A 16,600-nucleotide genomic window follows, 5' to 3' on the forward strand; every position below is an offset into this window, starting at 1 on the left:
GTTTGGACAGGGACACATATGAGTACCTTAGGTTATGGAGAAGGTCTGAGATAAAGGGGTTACCTCAAGCTACGGAAAAAATTAGGTTAGACTTGACGTATTTTTTCATTGCCTGAGGAAGGCACCGTGAGCCGATTGACTTTATTTTCTATTTTGATAACTTGTTCTTATAGAGGGAATGCGGGCCTGCGGGATCAGGAGCACCCCTGGTCTGAGCTCTGCTCTATGTTGCCTTGTTTTCGTTCCTTTTTGAAGAGACACCGTTTGGGGAAACATTTGGATTTTATGTATGCTTAAAGATGGTTTTGGAAATTTAAAGAATATCTGAATAATCTGATTTCATATGTGCGAGCAAACACACCTTAATGTTTTATACATGTAACTAACCTTTGATTAATGAAGAACATTAGGGAGAGTTTGTAAATAAATGAATGAATACAGGTAATATTCTATATTTTGTATTTTTTGGAGGGGAATGAAAATTTTTTCGCTGGTCTGAAAATTGGAGCCACTTTTTACTTAGGTAGATTCAGCATGGAATTATTTTGCATTCAGAATCTACCAACTAAGATTATCATGTAGCATAACCTTCGGTTTTGAACTGTGGATGGAAAAGTGGATGGAGAAAGTTGGGAATTGCTGCTAGGATAGTTTAATTAGAATTTGAAAAAAGAGGATCTCTTTTTCTCATTTATACTATAGAAACAATAATTTGAAAGTAAGTGAAGTCTTCTCTGATCATGTATTTATGTATGGTAATTTGCTAAAAGTAGGTTTGCTGTGTTAGAGATTGAGTGCATGAGAATCAATCAGAGGTGTAGCTGTTGAGTCTCCAAAGGCTGAGATGATTCCTCTATCAGGCAGATCAGTAGCAAGTCTAAAGTTCCTGGGACATTCCAGCCCATGCTGACCTAACGCCTCTCCCTTCCTGCAAGTACAGTCCCAATTCAGAGCCATAAACCACCAAATTCTCTGATTAAGAGTAGTATGTAAATAACCTAGAAAAACTCAAAATCCACAGAGAAGTGGCAAATGAAAGGAATGCTTCAGTGCCTATAGACAATAAAAAGGACAAAAAAGGAAACAGCCCTCCATGGCTTCCCTGGGAGAGCCCTGCGATGTGAGCTGTAACGAATACTCTGCTTGTGTCTCCATTTTGTCAAATCTCATTAAAGAGTCATCCTGCTTTATGTCAATTGAGCTGTCCAGAAATCATTCATCATTTTTAGTGTAAAAAAAAGTCATGTGGTTATTTAAATAATATCATATTAATGTTAAAGTTCAGCTGTCATTTAATGGTATGGCTTAATCAGATGTAGCATTTAGGAAAAATAGTTTATTCGGGCTCTGTTTGGCTTTCAGGTTGGCAGATTCAAATAAGGATTTATGAGTTTCTGAACCAGTGTATTTCTGTCCATGTTTCTGCTTGATGTACCTCACCCTTTTGTGCAGGACACTGCAGACAGTTATTTCAGCAAATAAAGCATCTCCTCATATTGCGTTTGAATAAATTTGCAAGTCATTTGGAGAGGGTGAAGCACAAACAACTCCCGCGACCTTTGACTGGGCTTTCTGTAAGGAAATCATACTAACACCGTTGATTCAAAAGCCTACTGGAGAAAATTACTCCGCTGACGTCTGCTTGGGGTTTTCTTTGTAGGCAAACTCAGTCAATCACTAACTCATCACCTTTGGGGATCTGTCTAGAGTATGAACCGAAATAAAATTTCCAAGTGGACATCACCTTGCTTTGTCTGCGCCGAGGAAACTCTTATGTCCACCTGTGCATGTTGGTGACTGTTTTTTACTAGGTACAACTGGAATCTTGGTATCAGCCGAGGTATCCAGGTACTTTTAATCAATACTGCAACCTGAGTCTTTGGGAACCAAATGCAGACGGTGGCTTTGTTTTAGTTTCTGAATACTATCCCACAGAATATACAATTTCTTTTAGACTTGGGAAAAGGCAAAAATATTTTACCAAGTTCTTTATTATTTCTTATTATTCCCTGGCAAAACAGTGTCTAGAGAAATGGAATCAGGGTTGATGTGCCAAAGTCTTCTATTCAATGCTCTGATTTTGCTTCCTCTGTTCCGTCCGTCCCATCTACATGCCATTGCTCACTTCCCGCACTGGCGAGGTTTGTTTCAGAAGGAGAAGTCACATTCTCTTATCAAATTGCATGGCCACATCACGCTTCTTATTTAAGAAGAGTTCTAATATTGAGCCATGTGCTCTGTCATCTTCACAAATGTATAAAGGAAATGAATATCCTCTCTGTGAACTGTCGGTGTTGACCTGCATACAACGTAAGCTAATTTATTTTCACCTGATAAATTCTGTATGACTGAGAATAGGTAAATATTCTACAATACACCAAATCAAGGAATCATTTTATTTAAATGAAAGATCGGTGATGATTTTTAAATTTTTAAATTTAGATTGCTTTTAAGTGTGTGAAATGAATGGAAATGGCATGGCATGGGCCCTCATTTGGATAATTTTACTTATAGTGATTAATCTTTTCTGAAGACAGGTGAAACCAATGTTTCATCAACGCCAAAGTCTGTATATAAATTGACCTGATTATATGTAAAACTGACCAATAACAACAGATGGGAAATAAAATGAGTAAGGGGCAGTCACTACCATTTATACTTCTTAATCTTTTATTAACTTCAAAGGAGGTTTGTTTTTTTTTAAATCTATTTCTTTCCTTTGTTTCTTTCTTTTTTTCCACTTATTCACTTCCTCAGTAAATACTTAATGCCTATATTACAAGACCTCAGGGATCCTCAGTTTGATTCTTGACTTCACAGTGCTTCAGTCTAGTAGAGAATGGATGCATATAAAATGCTGTAGGAATTCATAAAATTATCCCATCCTCAAGGAAGCTGTTGAAGATTCTGTAACTCCAGCTAATCTTTACTGGTCATTAAAAAAGGGTACCAGGAAAACAAATAACCAATAGGAAATATTATTTCAAAAGCTGTAAAATCAATATGTTTGGGGGAAAGTAGAAAAATAGATGATATGGAATCATAACAGAAACAGATACTGAAAGGAGCCGAATTATGCTGAAAATATTGAGACATATCTAATTAGTGATATAGCAACTGATTTAACCAACATAAATAAATTATTTGTGTAACTACACAGTATTACCAAAAGAGAAAACAAATTGGTCTATTCAAAAATATAGTAGTAAAATAGACAACAAAATACAGATATAGCTCATTTCCTATATTTTTCTTGTCTTGACATAAGATAGAGAGCTACCTAGAGACACAGTGTTCATTTCCTGACACTGTAGACAGAGTTTAAATAAAGTGGTATTCAGATAATAATGAAAATGGTCATAAAACAAATGACTACTCATATGGTGATTGGGGCCAAAGAAATGGATTTTTCATTAACTCACTAAATTTAATTATTATATTGGTCATGTTAAAGTGTCACAAGTAACCCTGAGGGCTTAAGTGTTGCTCTTCATATATTTGCGTGTATGTGCATGTTTATGTGTTTTTCCTTATGCATTCGACTGGGAGGTCTTATTAGATCAAAAAAGTGCTGGTTTTGTTCTTTGGTAGAGTGACAGGTAAAACATCTGGAAAACTTAAATATATTGTCAGAATAATTCCTAAGGGTAAGTATACCAGAAATACCGATGTCAGATCTATAAACAACAGAAATATAATTTTTTAAATAAACAGGTTTATCCTTAAAGAAATAGGCCATGACTGGATTTTTTTTTTTGAATCTTATTTAAAAATATATTCTTTTTCCCATCTCATTTTGCCTAGGAAACACTTTGTTATATTTTAATTGTTCTTATTACAATGTCTGAAAATTCAATAGTGAGGAGTTTTCAAGACTTGTGAGAAAAATGTCCTTGAGAATTTACTCTCTATATTTATGCGCCGAAAATGTATATATTCTCTCGAAGTACCTTGCATTTACATTTTCACTTTTCTCTGTTTATCTCATTCCTCTTTCTCGGCCTGTTTTTACTAGTGATAAACATGGGCCCTGACCTGAAATTAGTATAGCAAAATCTTAACCTCTAAGAAATTCTTGAGCTTTTAATCAAGTGCTTATTATTTCAGAAGAAAATGATTGCATTTGCTGCAGATTCTCTAGACGTAGATTTAGGATCTGAGCTTAGAATAATGCTACAAAGAGAACTTTAAAAAAATTCTTGGTCCTTTTTGTGTGAGTAAATTTATTACTGCACACTTGACTCATTGCCTTTGTCCTATAGCCTCTTCAAGGCTGACATGGGTGAGGTTTTTACGAAACTAAAGGGCTTTGGATTTCTTTGTGTATGTTTCTCTTTAATAGCATTCTTGTAGCTTTAAACATCGAATTTTGGTTCTGTTCCAGATATTTGGATGCAGCATCTAAAGTTATCAGTGATAACTCTATAGCTGCCCTAAGTCTGTGCCTGACCCTAATCATACTTTATACATATGACATGATTTAATCCTTAAGAACCATGTGAAGGAAGCATCATAGCCCATTTTACAGATGAGAATAACTATACTTAGTGAAGTAAACTATCCATAGTGACATTCATAGAAAGGTACAGAGTATGTATATATTGTCACATGTAACTACATAGTTCAAGGGCAGAAGCAACTCCAAACACAATGGAATATAAGGATTCAAACCATATCTTCAGGACCGGCTTCCGCTTTTCTATCTCTCAGCTCGCTTGTCTGTGGGTTCCATCCTTTGTCGGGGTTTCTCCTTGTGGAGACACAGCTTCTGGTAGCCCTCTCAGAGACATTCATTGAATATAGCAAGTTTTTCTTCTAGTTCCAAGAAAAATCATAGCAGGGAGTATTATTGGTTCTGGATGTCTCTGGTTATGTAAAAATCCCATCAATGTCTGTCTGATGTTTTATCCCTGGGACCTCATGCAAGAGATTGACACACAGACTGAGAATGGACCAATAATACTTCCCTCAGAAAAATCTAGGGCTTTTACTAAAAAGGGGACTAGATACTGGGTGGACAAAAACAACAGATATTATCCTCAGACTGTTCCCGATGAACTTTGAGGTATACTCCGGATCTCAGGTGCAATACCACTCCCAACATCAAGCCTTCGGCAGTCTGTCTCCCAGCCAGAATGGTCTGCCTTTACTTCACAGGAATTTGTACCTCTCAAGAGGCACTAACATCTTCTGCTTCACGTTGTGTATATTTTGGTTATTAGTGCATATGTCTGAATTTTCCTCCAGGCCTTTTTTATCTTCTGCCTCATCCCCAAAAGGATTCTAGACCATTCCCCCACAATATTGTGCAATCAGCTGAAATAAATAGAAGAGGATATTCAAATGAAAAAGAAATTTAAAAAGCCAGGGAACCACTCTAGTACCCCGAAGCATGGACGTTCAACAAACTCCTATGTGGATATCCAGACAGGTTGAAATGTCCTGCCTGAATGGAACGCAGGAAATACAGTCAGGATCACAGTGTTTTATAAAATGAAAATAACCTTTAGTTGAGGTCAAACATAGCCTTTCTTGCCATCTAGCCACCGAGACAGGCCATGGACAGAATGGTTACTAGAAGGTGGTGACATTTCTCCTGGCACATCCTTGCTTTGAAGGGCATGAGGAGTTTCTGTACGACCACTTCTCTCCGGGGTCCTCAGGTCTTAATCGTAAGCTGCTTGCCATCAGGAGCCTGGTGGCATTTAGCACCAGGCCATGTTACCCTGGCACAGGCCTGGTCAATGAGTAATCTCTGGAAGGATGGCTAAGAATAGTTTCAGAGTTGCTATCTAGGTTCACATGTAATTTAGTTGAAACCCTGCAGGTTTTTCTCTACTGCACTTTGCCTACAATGTAAACATGTTCATTCAAAGATAAAATAAGTGACTTCACAATAACAGAATATTTTTGTCCATTATTTAATCACAATAGAAAAGCATCTTATATTTTTTCCTCGGTTGTGAGCCACAATTTGACCTAATTCTTGAATTACCTTTCTTTTATGATTTTTCTTTTTCCTCGGGATCCATGCCATCCTCTAATGCGATGTGGGGTGGGAGGGTGCCCTTTACCTTCGCCATCAATGCTGTCTTTGAACACAGCCTTGAGCTTGTTAACTAGAAGCAAGGAGCCCTAGGCCTTCCTTATAAACAAGTAAAGGAGCCTTCAGCCCCCCTTGTAAATGGCTATTTATTAACATATACCATCACCAAACAGCGTTTTACAATCCCAGGCCCCCACACCATTACACCACTGTCTGCTCCATTGTAAATTGAGGGAGGCCTTCAGCCATCTGTTTCATTAAATGCCAGAGGCAGTGAACAATATCTGAACTTCATAAAGCGAGTGTCAGGGCTTCTCTCTCCACAAATCTCCCCCTTCTTCTGCTGCTGCCACCGCCGCCACCACCACCACCACCACCACCACCATATTTTTTTGTTTGAACGCTCACATTGTAAAGTAGTGTATTCACACATCAATTTTAAAAGGCTCGCTGTGTTATAAGATGGGACAAAGGGAGCTCAGTAACAGCTCATGCACAGTGCAGGTGGTCGAGCTAGCTGCTACCCAGATCAAAAGTCAAACAACTGTGAATCTTCTTTTAAAAGTGCAGTTAGGGAGACAAGGCAAGGCTTATCTGCACAAACAAGGACGAGTTATAGATATACATCACAAATGCAGGAGGACAAAAAGGGGTTTCATAATCTTGCAGGATAAGAAAACTTTCTAATGCTGACAATTCTGAGGGTATCTCTGGAATATGTAGCTTGTTGAGTCCCCCCGCCCCTTGGTTTCTTTCTTTTTTACTTTTTTTTTTTTTAATTAGTCTTTTATTGTGCGGCAATTGATAATTATTATTTATGTTTTGGTGCTGTTCCGAAAGTAGCTAAGATTTTTTTTAAGCCACCTTGGGGGCAGGAAATGGCTCCTTTTCATGGCTGCATTTTATTTTTCAACAGCATTTAAGGACAGACTCCTATTTATACCACACAAGCAGTTTTGTCTGTTGTAAACAAAGTAAGTGGCTGGGAATTGTGCTTTCCCAGAAATGTTTTCCAGGGAAGCCATAATAAGAAACAACTGTGTACATCTTGAGACTTTGTCATCTAAGCATTAAGAAAGAATTCTTTGCTTTTATGGGGGGAAAAATCACTTTGTAAAGAAACATATTCACTATCAAAAAGTATAATTCAAACATTTGTTAAATTCTAAAGTTTGGCACCTTACTGATATCAATTGTGGTTGTTTTCTTTCTTTCTTTTTTTTTTTTTTTACTTTAAATTGTCTCTAACATTTTTAATAAGTTGAAGTGACAAGAAGTATATAATCATTTTTTTAACCTCAATATCATATTTTAAAAGTTAGTGACTTCTTTTGCAGTTATGTGAGGGACTTTGAAACTACGTATGACTATCAATGGGAAAAATGCCCAAAAGGTATATTTTATAAAAAAATTTTAAAAAGAGAGTTGATGAGGCTTGGAATTATGAAAGAATGGTTGGTACCCAGGTTTCTAGTACAATTATAGTTTACCTAGGAAAAACCTCTCTCTTTCCATCTTCTGAAACCTGAATGATTCTGTGATGAAAAAAAAAAAATCAGCTTTTCAATTCTCAAGTTAGTTAAAAGTATCTGAATCAGGTGTCCACGTGCTTTTATGAGACCACACTCTGTCTCCAGGCATAGGGTGACGGTTGCTGGCCGGGGTAGGCTTCCCAGAGTCTCTGAACCACTGGGGTTCTTCAAAGATTTTTGTATTTGTGTGTATAGGCACTTTTCTGGGAATTTTTCATAATATGTTTAAGAGTCCATGACCAACTCCAAACAAGTTGAGAAAGGAGGCATTGTTCCAGAACTGTGTACAATGTCCTAGCTAAATACCTCTTAATTACTTTGATATGCGGGCTCATTTGAAATCTGTCAGTCTACCAGAAACACTTATTATGAATTTTCCACAAAGTTTAACAAGAAACTCTGCAAGAATATCTTCTTTGAGAAATCAGATCATGTGTCAAAAATAAGTCCTTAAAGACAATCATAGCAATTAAAATTTATACTATAGGGCCTCCTGGTTTGTAGGACATATTTACATGCATAATTTCATTTAACATAATCATCCTAAGGATTCTATGAATTGGTATTGCCATTATTATCCTTATGTTGTAGATCATTGAGACCTACAGAAGTTGAGTCTTGTCCAAGGCCATTCCACCAAAATGGAGAAAACTTGGACCAATACCCAGTTCTTAGCAGCGTCTTAGCAGTAACAGCAGCAGCAATCTCCTTCAGCAGCAAATGTTTAATGTTTATTGTATAAAAAGGAATATGTTAGGCATCAGAGATTCAACAAACTCAGCACTTTGCTCCCAGGTAGATGAATATTTTTAAGAAACAACAATATATAGTAGTTTGTGCTGTATGTATAGTAAGCGAGAGATAACTGCAGTAGGCCATGACAGGAAGGAGAAATTCTTAGGGCCTGTGGTCAGGTAAGACTATAGAGGAGATAGCAGGTATCCAGTCCTAAAATTTACTGCCTAATTCTGAGCCCACACATGGGGGATGCTGCTTCCCTTTTTATGACAGCTTCAGGGTATAACTCCCAGTAGAAAAATTTACATTCTGGGGGATATTGTTAGAAAGATCTGTTTGTCCACAACTGTGTCAGGGGTACATAGGAAGTTAACAAACAACTTGTAACTGCACCTGCTCATAAAGTAAATATAATCCAAGGCTTATTGAGAATTTTTTTAATTGCAATGGCTTTAAGAGTTTCTTCAAACAAATTAGAAAGTCTTGAAATCACCTAAATAATTCTAATTGTAAACAGTTTTGAAAACCCTTTTCATATGTTTTACCCCAATTTCAGAAAGATATTGAAAATTTAACCTTCTTAACTAAAATTACACATTTTTATATAACTTTTATGGCCTCCGAAATTATACTGCATATTGATTAGACCTACTATACATATAATTTATGAATAGATACAAAGAATATTGGCAGAGTACATGGATTATTTTATTGTAGCATATTAATTATTCATAAGTGTATAATTTTTAAAAACTGAATTTTTTCATATATTCCAATTAAATTTTTCTCATCAAATGAGCTTATAGAAATTTAGTTAGTAGAAAACTTCCCCAGCCAATAAAGAAAAGCATTCATTTTCTATTATGTATACATGATCTGAAGCCCTAGTCTTTTAGGTCTTTTAATCTGTTTGTTCAAGGCCAAGCCATTTATGGGGATAATTTTTAAAGCTTCTGTATAAAAAAAAAAAAAAAGAACATTTTATTTATTCACTGGGGTTTTTATGTGCCTTGAAATTGCATAGATAAAGTATTTTCAAGCTCATGGATCTGGAGGAGATAAAAGGTCTCTTATTTTATAAGGCTTTATGTAAGCTTTTCAGATGTACAGTTTTCTCGTGGCTAGAATTTTTTAAATAAAACATTATTTCACTATTATATTGGAGTTTGATGTGGGCATCTTTTTTTCTTCCCTGAATTACATGTTAAATTATGCGTTTAAGATCATTTTTATTACGTTTTACCTTCTGTATTTTAATAACTCTCTTGTTGGAGAAAATAATTTACCAATCCTCATTTTTAGTCCTGGGTAACTATTTAATGTGGCTTAGAGTGGAGCACGACTCCCCTTCCCTCCCGTCTCCCCCTCAATAATCAGATTTAAGAGACAATGAGTGAAAGACATAACTTGGCTTTGCAACATAGTGGTATAAGGATGAAAAATTATTTACTTCCCCATCCTTAAGAAATTGTGCTAAGCCTAGAAGATTGTGGAAAGGAAAAGAAGAGGCATTTTTTAACTCTCGGGCAACTGGACCCAGGCCAGATTCTGGGTGAACATGAACTGCTGTTAGCTCTGCCATGCCAGGGCCAAGAAACAGCCTTCCCTGGCTGGAGCATTCCCAAGCTATCACGGCCATCAGACAGGTGGGGAATAAATATTGTAGAACGGTGGGACATTTGAAGCGCAAGCTCCTGATCCCCAGGACTCAATTTGGAGAGGCTTCAATTGGAGCAAACAGGTGTTCCTGGGAGGAACTGTCATCAGGTGGCTGGGGGGGATGCCATTCTTTCACACACATAAAAAGTTTCCCTTCCCTCTGCCTGCAGGAAAATTAGAATTAACTACAGCTTTTTCTTTTGAAATGGAAAAAGAGAAATAAAAATATGGCACCAGGTTTTGGCTCCAACTGGATTTCCATGGAGCCTGTAATCTAGAATAGATGATGAGAATTCTTGAAGCAAAGCACCCTTGTAGTTTTCAGCCGTGGAAATGCTGTAAAAACTGAACGAATGCAAAAAAATCTTTTGACCAAAGCTGGTAGCTATAAAATGGAATAGACTTTTCTTCTGCTACTCATTTGTTTATTTATGAAATGCTTATTTCATGAGCACTTGCAATTTTCTAAACATGAGACTAAGTGCTGGGAATAGAGTATAAGACAGAAAAAGGTTCTGCCTTGAAGGTGCTTAGCTTAAGTTATAATAATAGCAATTTGTCAGAACCCGAACTTGAACCCGACTGGTCTTGGGGAAACTGTGGATAGTAGATTCAGGTTTTTTTCTGTAATGTCACCATATAGAAGATATCACTAACATATCTTTTAAAGCATTCTTTTTAAATCATATTTTCCTATAAAACATAAAATAGTAATATTAAATGAAATTTTTAGAAGAAAATATTGTTTTTAATCCTTCTACCTTGAAACAACTGCTCCCTTAATGCAGTCTTTCAGGCACAATCCATGTATAATGTTATATTTTTTTCTCACTTAATTCTGTATCTTAAATATATGTTTAAATTTCCACATAATCTTCATAATTGTATTTTTCATGATTTAAAAAATTGAATAATATTTTTAAGGCTATTATTTCGTAGGAAAAAAATTAAAATTTTATCAAGAAATAGGGAGAAGGCTATCCATAATCACACTGGTAAAAGGGAGAAACTGTTAAGTTTTCTCGTATTTCATTCCAGTCTTTTTCTATTTATATTTCTATGTATTTTATTTATATATTTGAAATCATACAATATATGCAACTGCAAATTTCATTAAGGTTATATAGAAATATATATATATATATTTTCCCATGCCATTAAAAACTCTTCATAATTCTCATTTATAGGGGTTGTATAATATTCTCTCATAGAAATATTTCCTTTATGTGAAAACACAAGTTTTTTCTCGCTTATACATTGATGCTATGTATCTTCATTCATAGATTATTCTAGTTTCTTAGTGTGGCATCCTTGAAGAGAATAAGTGCTCATCTACTTTATGATTTCCTCATTCTTGAGTTTTTAATTTTCTAATCTTGTAGTCAGCTGGGATATATCATCGAGTAACTTTTTCAATAAAAATATGATTTCGATACACAGATGGTCCCCCGACTTATGATGGTTTGACCTAGGATTTTTCAACTTTATAATGATAAAAAGATACATGCATTCAGTAGAAACCATATTTCGAATTTTGAATTTTGATCTTTTCCTGGGCTAACGATCTGCAGTATGACACTCTCTGGAGATGCCGGGTGTCGGCAGTAAGCCGCAGTTCCCAGTCAGCCACATGGTCATCAGGATAAAAAAAACCGGAACTCTACAGTGTGCTGTGTTACCAGCATTTTTTCTGGATATCACGTTTTGTGTTTTCTCATCCCATATGGCCGCAGAATGCCCATCTGTGTCTCCGGCTTTAAAATAATTGCCCAACTGTGGACTAGCATAAGTGTTCTGAGCATGTTTAAGGTAGGCTAGGCTGAACTATGATGTCCAGTAGGTTAGGTGTATTAAATGCATTTTCAGCTTATATTTTCAATTTACTGTGAGTTTTTTGGGACTAACCCCATCATAAGTCAAGGAGCATCTTAGTCCGATCCTCACAAATAAAGAAACTGCCACCACTGCATGTGTGACACGGACATTTGTATGTATCCATGTATATTGGGCTAGGTATGCTCTTTTCAGATCCTACCCTTCTTAGGAATCTATAGATGTCGAGCTACTATTTTCTAGTATTTAGTGTTTTAGATCCTCAGAAGGGTAGAGCAATGTATGAAACTCTATAGTAACATGTCTTTAGGTTTTGCTTCTTGGGGATTAGTTTTCTAAATCTTTGGAATTGAACTTTAGAATTAAATGCTCTACACAGGATGTGTCTATATATGAGTCTTTCACTCATTTTGCGTGGATCGCAAGAACTTTAAATCCTCAAATTCAGGTCTTCCCTCTACTCCTCAGGATTGTTTCCTTTATCATGTCTTGGATTTTTGTTTCTATTCCAAAATTTCTAGTTTCAGAACACCTATGATTTGCACATTAGACCTCTTTTTTATATCTTCCATGTTTGTCATTTTTTTAATCATTCCTTCTCTTCTTTCCTTTTAAGTATCTTCCAACATCATTAATTCTACTTTTTGCAGCATCATTTCTACTTTTTACTGTTTATTATATGAATATTAATTCTGCTATTGCCTTACTAGTTCCCCTGAAATCTTTTATCTTGCCCATCGCTATTCTTTTACTTTTTTATCTTTTTAAAATCTCGCAAGTCCTTACTTTACAGTTTCCTGTCCTTTGCTTTACTATTTTTATCAACGATGCCAAACAATTTTCAAGAACAGTTTTTGATTTCTTTAACAATTTTCAGAATTGCGTTTTTTCCTGACTCCTTAGGCTGTCATTTCCTTACCATATTCTATAGCATCTTTTTTCTATCATCCTCATGTTGTTTTGAGTTTTTATTTGGTTACTTTTTAAAACTTCTTACTAGATCTGCAAACAAATGGTAGCTTTATGTGCTCAGCTTTGTCTAGAGATTGTCTTTTGTCTCCAGACTGTCTTTATGGGAATGAAATGGGGTTCTTCCTTCCCCTACTCCTCAACTCTGTGAAATGTCCAACCCATGTACAACTGTCATCTCCTTCACATTTTTACCCCCACCACCTCACACAGACACATGTGACTTATGAAGACCACTTTTCCCAGGATTCATTGCATTGCACCATACTTTGCCTATCGCTACCTAATATTGATTTCTTCTTTTCATGGGAACTCTAGTTTCTTACCTGCTATAGAAAAGAAACAAGATGAGGAGTGTAAATAAAGGGGAATGAATATAGAAGTCCAAATGCCTCCTGTGTAGAGACAGCTGCTTGATTTCTAGTTGTTACAGACCTTGCATTTTTTTTTATCTAGTAACAGACTTTGTGGGAGGTGGACTACTGCTTACATTTGCCAGCCCAATTCATTTTTTTTGTAGTAGTACAAAATCCTCATAGGCTATGGCAGTTTGTGATGAAAGTTTTGGTGTTGTAAGTTTTCATCATCTATTTTTTCATTCCTGTTCAGTGGGTGCTTCGATGGGTGTAGCATCAGGAGCCATCAACCAGGCACCATTTTAAACTGGAAACTGTGGGTGATCTTTAAAATTGCCCGAGATAAGGAACCATGCAAACCATTTCTATAACCCAAGCCTTGGGCCTGTATTCCTGGGTAGTCTTGTTTTAACTATTGCTATTTAATTATTGATGATTTACTGACACAAGACATGGAAGCCTTAGGGAAAATGAAATCCCATGTGCTAGTTTCTTTAGATGAATCTTCTTTGAGGTTTAAGTGTCCCTCTAAGGAATATAGTGAAACAGGATTTAGGGGGGGTCATTCCAAATGCTGTCTAGGAAAGGCAGCTGAGGCATCTTATTCATTGATGGAATCTACTGATGCATCTTGAAGACCAGACATGTCTGCCTTGCTTCACTTCATGACAGCCTCATATAAGATGGTCTGCTGTAAGCCAGGCATCCTCACACATTTTCATACTCTGAATTTTCTTTCCGTCTCACTCCTAGGAAAGCGACCTACTTACAGGAACTGATCTTCTCTATTAATGTTTCTACCCTGGGAAGCATTTGTTAGGAAAATCATCATTCACTCCACAGATACGTGTAAGGAACTTTGCTGGATCTGTAGGGATGAAGGATGACTCTTGCCTTCAGAAAACTCACATGCTGGTCAGAGAGAGATAAGGAGTGTGGAAGAAGGTGTAAGTGAAGATGGACGATGATCAGAGACCTCAACACACAGGTCCTGGAGTCTAGACATTATTACCGGTTTGGAGGAATTAGGATGAATTTTGTGAATGACATGGCATTTGTAATGGCCCTTGAAGGAGGAGTAAGGTTGGCCCAGGCAAAGTTAGGTTCCAGACTAAGGAAACAGCATAAATAAATATAGGGAGGTAGCATTTTGCAAGGCAGTGGCAGATAATTCAGATCAGCTCTTTATTGTCAACTCTGATTTTTGCCTTTTATTTCTGGTGTTCCCATTTGAATAGTAGAATGTGGGTCACCTCACAACACATTTGCAATTGTGCACAACTGTCTTGTCCTTCTCAGAAGATAAAAGTTTGGCAAAGTCATAGTGATAAAAAAAAAATCTAGGGTTGACCTCCTCCCCGTCATTATTCCTTATTGAGCACCTACTATGTTCTCCCAGCAGAATGAACCTTGTTAAAGGGCCAAGTTCTTTCACAGTTTTCATGTAGCCCATTGATAGGTTTCTTTTTACAAGTTCTTATTTCCTCTTGAGCATCCATGATTTCACAGTGTTTTTTTAAGGATTCTGAAAGGCATTTCGAGTACCGTGGACTGTATGTAGGCAGAATAGACCTCCAGCGGAAAGTGAGATTTTTCTTTAGGGCCACCAAGCCATTGAAAACCCATGAGCCAATGCCCAAATGCCTTCTTTAGAGCTTGTTATCTTGATCATTAGGCTTTATTGTCTCTTCAGATACTATTGGACATCACGGTGACCCGTTATCTCAGCTCTGCTGCATATGATTTAATCAGATTATTCTCTGAGAATAAGTTGATATGGGGAGAGAGGGGAGCTGATCCTGGAGGAATTTAGGAGACCACGTTCAGATAGCCTGGATAGGCTGCAGCCAAATGTCACAACACTGACTGAGATGGACCAGGACATACTTCTGCATATTTTCTTTTTTTTAAGCAACAGTTTTGCTTTAATAGGACTCGAAATTTTTGGAGAAAATATATTAACCATTTGTCTTGTCAGGATATCACTTTTAAAAATTTTTCTGAATGAAAGTCTCTCGTCTCTCAGAGCTGGCATTCTTCCTAGCTGCACACCTGCTTTGTTAATCAAGTTTTCTGGCTTTTTTTATTCCTATTTGCAAATGGGGATGCTTAGCAGCCAGCCTTAGAAGGAGTGGCTGTCCTCATCAGCATGACTAAAGGGCTGATGAAATACTTGCAGGTACCTGGCAGGGTACTGTGAAATCGATCCCTTGGCCTTTCAAATCTCTAAGAAGGAGGAAGTGTGAGTAGGCGACACAGATGTTAACTGATGGGTGACAGGTGAGCACGACCTCTTGGCTGGAGATCCAGGCTGTGATTCTCCGACTTGGTATTGGTTACACAAATAAGATTGTCAGAGGAAAAGAAAACATGTTTTAAAAGAAATCCCTCATTAACTAATACACCTACAATTATCTTTTCCTCTTTTTGTTGTCTTTATTGATATGTTGACATTTTTCTTTATGTGACTTTAATACAATTTTAAGTTCTTCCTTTTTTTTAAACCTAACGTGATACTTGATTTGATATTGTAGTTAGTTTTTTATTTGCTGTTATCAATTTATTATGACATTTAAGTTCGGGAAAGCTCAGCATCATGTCTTGGCATTCATTTTTTTGTTTTTTCCAGAAAATTGAAGGGCTGACTCTAAAATGTCGTAGAGGTCCTCATCCTAATAGTTCAAAGCACTCAGAGTTTTGATCATTGAGTACCGAGATTAATTTGCACCATTCTATACTACCCACTCAAACCACTTGCATATGTTAATTTGCATATGTTTTATGATAATATCGAGGCCGAAATCTATGTATGAACAAAAAAGGCAGGTCACCCTGTGATGGAGATAAATGTGGTGGGTTCCAGAAATAGTTCCATTTTCCTAAAAAGTAATAACTGAACTTAGGTTTAAGGTTTCGTGTATCGTCTTCGTCAAATATCAGTACTTGATCATTTAATCAGTATCAACCATGGTACCCACTTGGTGGTGTGCTAACCAGGTAAAATTTGATTCTGCTTTGCACAGAGCACTGAGGGACAGCCTAGAATAAAGACGGCTGGAAGGAGAGCCGACCAAAGTGTGGTTTCAGAGCTGCCTCTGAAGAATGAGATGTGAGCGGGCGATGTGGTAGGAGGTGCTGAACAGCCAGGGGGCAGCATGGGAGCATTTTGCACCTTGAGAAGGGGGAGAGAGAAAGGAAGAAGGGGAATGAATGCAGCGTCACCATGTTTCCTGAGCCCAGCCTTGGGGAGGAAGATGGATGACTTTGTGTCATCTCTGTATTCCCTCAGGGACAGCTACAACAGAATCTCTCTGCTGAGACTAGAGGTTGAAAACGAGTCATCTATGGGCTGTAAGCGGCCTGCAGAACTTTTTTTTTTTTTTTTTTGGTCTACACTGTTTTGTTTTCAAAATTGAGATATTATTTACATATAATATAATTCATGCATTTTAGATGTAAAGTTTGAT

The 16,600-nt window shown here is 36.9% G+C and overlaps 1 protein-coding gene across 7 annotated transcripts in view; it reads left to right on the forward strand.

Moving 5' to 3' along the window:
- The window catches only part of VTI1A (vesicle transport through interaction with t-SNAREs 1A), a 319,856-nt gene that overhangs the window by 189,302 nt on the left and 113,954 nt on the right, over window positions 1–16,600 (forward strand). The window lies entirely within an intron of this gene.

Source organism: Rousettus aegyptiacus, unplaced genomic scaffold (genome assembly GCF_014176215.1).
Source record: "Rousettus aegyptiacus isolate mRouAeg1 unplaced genomic scaffold, mRouAeg1.p scaffold_m13_p_6, whole genome shotgun sequence".
Classification (NCBI taxonomy): Eukaryota; Metazoa; Chordata; class Mammalia; order Chiroptera; family Pteropodidae; genus Rousettus; species Rousettus aegyptiacus.